Raw genomic sequence first — 6,296 nt, forward strand, 5'->3', positions numbered from 1 at the left:
TATCACCGTCGTGTCAAGCGGGAAGTCACGATTTTAGAGACTGACTCATCTGATATCACCGAGATGGAATTGCGCCAGGTGATCTGTAGTATGGCACGACAGAAGGCCCCTGGATATGATTGTATCACAGTGGAGCTCCTCGTCCGAGCACTTCCAATAGTCGTTGGTCCTCTAACTAGAATATATCATAGGTTGCTGTTCGCCAGCCACTTTCTGGCGTGTTAGAAGCGTGGAGACTTGGTGTTGTTCAAAGGTGGTGACAATGATCCTACTGTTAGTTCTTCTTATCGTCCACTAACTGACCGGGCAAGAGCGCTGAGAATGCCATACTAAAGATGATGCATATAGCTTCCTCTAGTCCATGTAAATATGTATTAGGGATTTTCCTGGACATATCCGAGGCATTCAACAATTTATGGTGGCCCTCTGCCCTGTTTCAGATGCAGAAGCGTAAGTTTACACGAAATAAACTAGAAGTGCTCTCAAGTTATTTCAGCCATCGGACCGTTCCTTGCGTGACGGCGGTTCGTAGGTTCGTAAGACCTTAATTAAAGGATGTCCTCAGGGCAGTGTTCTGAGTATCCATCTTTGGATCATAGAATTCGATTCGATTTTGCGTTTAAGGTTGTCATGCGGTTGTCGTGTCGTCGCTTATGTTGAAGACGCGCTACTACTGATTGAAGGGGATACGCGTAACGAGGTAGAGTTCCGAGCTGCTCGTGCTTGTGAGACCCAACTGTGGAGTCTCCAACATAAGATGACTTTCAGACCAGAGAATACCACAATGATGTTGCTCAAGGGCCTGTTGGCTGTTACCCGACGAATCCTGGTCCGGATGGCTGGTCTCCCCATTCGGTACGTTACGACTCAAAAATACCTGGGTGTTATCCTTGATGAGAATTTTCGGTTCAAGGAACATCTACAGTATGTAGCAAAAAGGCCGCTGATGCCTTTTATGGAATCCATAGTCATACATCTCGATTGGGGGTTGAATTTCCGTACCATGCGTATCCTTTACAAAGGTGTCAGCGAAGCTATTATGTTGTATGTTGCCTCTGTCTGGGCTCACCGCATGGCCTTTAGGTACTACGCGGACATTTTGTTTGTTTGACATTTTGTTGTAACAGCAGCGACTCCTCTTGCTGGCTGTTACAAACGATTATAGAACAGTCTCGGCAGTTTGTGTTATAGCTAGAGTCAAACCAATAGACATCTTGGCTACTGAGCGTAGGGAACGCTACATTTCCAAGGTAAACAATCTGACGTCAGAACAAAAGCAGGAGATTGAAGACCGAGGCCTTGCGTCTTGGCAGGCCAAGTGGGACGAATCCCCCATAGGTCCCTACACGCATGATATATTTCCTAAAATGTCTGATTTATGTGCGATTAGATGGGTCTCTCCCAATCGGTATATCACACAGTTTCTCTCCGGGCATGGTGCCTTTCGGGCGAGTTTGGCTAGGTTTCGTTTGGTGGATTAGAGTCAATGCTCGGATTGTGGGACAGATAATACAGTGGATTACGTCCTCTACGTCTGTCCCCGATACGAGGTCGAACGTTCACAAGCTGTTAGGGAACTTAAGAGAATACATTCATTTCTGGATCTACGTATTAACTGGATGATTTGCAAGGAGTGGTCTGTAGTGGCTTGTTTTCTTCAAACAAGAAAACAAGCGGTGTGTAGGTCTGTAGAGGGAGTTTAATCGAGGTACTCATCGTGGTAGAATTCCGGGTGGCTAGGGTCCAGCTTAGGCATTGGATTGGTTGGTGGAGGTAGGCGCATTGGCATCGTGCCACGATTATATTGGTATTGTTTGTGATTCGCTTTGGGACTTCCGCTGGTGGGGGTGACCGTGCCGCCGGTGTATGTTCACCTGTGTGACCGGAAGTGTGGCTTCCCTCCGCCGCTGGCGGTCCTGATTGTGACTTGATAATGCCACGCGAGACACCGCGATGTCACTGGGTGGGTGGTGGTGCGGGGTTCGTCCCCGGCTCCTGCGCGGACCGGAATGAGGTTGTGTTCCCTTTGTTAGGTGACCTGAACTGGTCGACTTTGTGTGTAGGTCTGAATTTCTATGTTGTGTAAAACACAATTTTGATTGGTTTAAGTGTAGCACTGATTTAACTTTAAACTCGTTCGTTTTCTGAGTCATTCACAGTCACAAACTGTGTTGTCAAATCTGTTCTAGGCGCGGGGTTCGCGCTTCCGCGGTTTCGGTTAGTTAGTTTAAGGGAATCATGTTAGGTTGGATGTGAAGATAGATGCTTGTTTGAGGCCTATGTGAAGCCAAAATTTGATATATATTTACTGATGCAAATGTCTACCGAGGCATTTACATTGGTGGCATCCCAACTGAGGCCTGGCTAATGACTGTGAGATGTAATCAGTTAGAGGGTCTAAAGACGACCTCCAGTAAAGCTCCTCAGGGCTTGGAACGAAGGAGGTAGTGTGACGACCAGTAATGTCACAAAGTGGGTGTCTTTTCCCTATGAGATTGGGTGTAGTAAAAACAGTAATACTGAAATATGAGCTGGATTTTTTACCAGGAAATTATACAGTAATTAACAAAATCCAATAGTAAAAATGCATTAGAATTACAATGAACAATTTATACAAAAATAATGAACAGTGGAGTAGAAGTAACACTGAATATGAAGAGTATATAACAAGCAAACATTAAGAGAATTCTGCAGTCATAATAATTAAACTCTCAAGCCCATATAACTTTTGTGCAGATTAATTTGCCAACCTCATCAGTAAAATATGAACATATATGAACAAAGAGATGATAAATAAAATAACATAAAAATAATGGGAAGCTGAAGTGTAAGAGAAGATAAAATAGGGAGTATGGAATAAGTTAAGGAAATGCAAGAGGAATATAATTTCAAAAAATTTTCAAATATAAAATAGGAATAACAAACATTCTTTTAAAAATTATTAAAAAAATACACACATTGAATGAGGTCAAGAGGTACAAGAAGGTCTAATGGGCGTAAAAATATTCAGGACCTTTGGGTTCATAATGCTTAAGATAATGTCTTCCTAGCTGTTCTCCAAAATATAATGCCATATGATATGTCTGAATAGATAACACTGTAATATGCGCTCACCAAATACTATCTACTTATTTGTGAAGAACTCTATCCAGGAAGTTATCTTTTCTTATGGCAGATTAAATTTGTATAGATCAGCTAATATCTCTTATCTATTTTAATAAGTAAAATCCCACAACTAACAAACAGACTAAAATTAAATGACCAGTTAATTTAGAACTAACTCAATAGTTTTGTTTCTGTGATGTTTAGTTTGAAATTTCACTACATTAAACCAGTTTGTCTTAATCACTAGACTGTGCATGTTAAAATAAGAAACAACTACCTGGTAAACATTGTTTGTATTGTTTTGTAACTTTCTTACAATACTTTTGGTTCAGGAATATATAAATTTTGTTGATGACAGCATGATTGATGAGAATTTTGATGATGATATTGAGTTTATGGAACCTAATTGTAATTTGGAAACAATTATTCTTTAAAAACAAATTTTTATGGAAAATAGATAATAATTTTGTTTTGCATATTTCCATTTGATAACTTTAAACCTATAAATAATACATAGTAAGTAAAATGAATTTTGCAATTAAAAAACTTATCTGTGCAATAGACTAAAGTTTTTGCTATTCAAAGTGCTAATAAAAATTTTAATACGACAGAAAAGTTTTTCTGATATTCTAAACTTATAAATATTCTACATTAAATCTGCTGTTTTTTTTTGTCTGTTACTAAATCTTAAATTAAACTATTAGCAAGTAAAATCTATTTAACTCTCAAAACATTTTTCTGAAGAGTAAACTAAAAATAAAATTAAGCTGTTTATATCCTATAATCTTCTTAATCTTGTTTAATCTGAGTAATTTAGTTAATGGGATTTATAAAACACTTTACAGCAAAAAATCATTTTTCTAATATTACAATAATTTTTTTAATGCACTTAATATTATTAAATAATATCTATGTTATATATATATATATATATATATATATTTTCTTAGATATTGCAAAATAAATAATTGTTTTATTACTCAGAAAATATAGAATTCCTTACTTTCAACTTCAAAATATCAACATACAAATGATTTTTATTTGTGACTTTTTATTATGTACTGTATACTAGTACAGTTTTATTGACTTTAATCTCAGTAATACAAATAGTAAATTTTTATGTGTATTCAAATAAATTTTTATTTTTATTATTTTTATAATTAAAAAAAAACATTAGTGAGATTATTCAGCTGGGATTAAAATAATATTTATGTTTACAAATGATTTTTATTTATGGCTTTTTATTATGCACTATATACTAGTACAGTTTTATTGAGTTTTATCACAGTAATACAAATAGTAAATTTTTATGTGCATTTAAATAAATTGTGAAATTTAAATAAATGTCAGATGAGTCGATGGAATTTAGAGAAGCTTGAGGAAGAGGAGGTAAAGAAGATTTTTGAGGAGGACATCGCAAGAGGTCAGAGTAAAAAAGATAAGGTAGAAAATGTAGAAGAAGAATGGGAGAATGTTAAAAAGGAAATTCTTAAATCAGCAGAAGCAAACTTAGGCGGAATAAAGAGAACTGGTAGAAAACTTTGGGTTTCAGACGATATATTGCAGCTGATGGATGAACGTAGAAAATATAAGAATGCTAGGGATGAAGAAAGTAAAAGGAACTATCGGCAATTAAGAAATGCTATAAACAGGAAGTGCAAACTGGCGAAAGAAGAATGGATTAAAGAAAAGTGTTCAGAAGTGGAAAGAGAAATGAACATTGGTAAAATAGACGGAGCATACAGGAAAGTTAAGGAAAATTTTGGGGTACATAAATTAAAATCTAATAATGTGTTAATCAAAGATGGTACACCAATATATAATACGAAAGGTAAAGTCGATAGATGGGTGGAATATATTGAAGAGTTATACGGAGGAAATGAATTAGAAAATGGTGTTATAGAGGAAGTTGAGGAGGATGAAATGGGAGAAACAATACTAAGATCTGAATTTAAGAGAGCATTAAAAGATTTAAATGGCAGAAAGGCTCCTGGAATAGACGGAATACCTGTAGAATTACTGCGAAGTGCAGGTGAGGAAGCGATTGATAGATTATACAAACTGGTGTGTAATATTTATGAAAAAGAGGAAGTTCCGTCAGACTTCAAAAAAAGTGTTATAGTCATGATACCAAAGAAAGCAGGGGCAGATAAATGTGAAGAATACAGAACAATTAGTTTAACTAGTCATGCATCAAAAATCTTAACTAGAATTCTATACAGAAGAATTGAGAGGAGAGTGGAAGAAGTGTTAGGAGAAGACCAATTTGATTTCAGGAAAAGTATAGGGACAAGGAAAGCAATTTTAGGCCTCAGATTAATAGTAGAAGGAAGATTAAAGAAAAACAAACCAACATACTTGGCGTTTATAGACCTAGAAAAGGCATTCGATAACGTAGACTGGAATAAAATGTTCAGCATTTTAAAAAAATTAGGGTTCAAATACAGAAGAAGAAGAACAATTGCTAACATGTACAGGAACCAAACAGCAACAGTAACAATTGAAGAACATAAGAAAGAAGCCGTAATAAGAAAGGGAGTCCGACAAGGATGTTCCCTATTTCCGTTACTTTTTAATCTTTACATGGAACTAGCAGTTAATGATGTTAAAGAACAATTTAGATTTGGAATAACAGTACAAGGTGAAAAGATAAAGATGCTACGATTTGCTGATGATATAGTAATTCTAACCGAGAGTAAAAAGGATTTAGAAGAAACAATGAACGGCATAGATGAAGTCCTACGCAAGAACTATCGCATGAAAATAAACAAGAACAAAACAAAAGTAATGAAATGTAGTAGAAATAACAAAGATGGACGACTGAATGTGAAAATAGGAGGAGAAAAGATTATGGAGGTAGAAGAATTTTGTTATTTGGGAAGTAGAATTACTAAAGATGGACGAAGCAGGAGCGATATAAAATGCCGAATAGCACAAGCTAAACGAGCCTTCAGTAGTGTAAAATCCATAATAGTATTCAGCTGTCTATCTTATGAATATTTCTTGTCTTATCATATGTTATCTTATAATGTATTTTTTTTTATTTCTCCATTATGAAATTATTTTTTTCTCATTTTTTAGTTTATGAATTTATTGAATTTTTTTTTTCAATGTAAATTTAAATAATTTTACAGTCTGGTTCTGTGTATGGTTTTTTATTTTAACTTAATTTTTTTATGTTTTTTTTTTTT

Source organism: Lycorma delicatula, chromosome 1 (genome assembly GCF_047948215.1).
Source record: "Lycorma delicatula isolate Av1 chromosome 1, ASM4794821v1, whole genome shotgun sequence".
NCBI classification, from domain to species: Eukaryota; Metazoa; Arthropoda; class Insecta; order Hemiptera; family Fulgoridae; genus Lycorma; species Lycorma delicatula.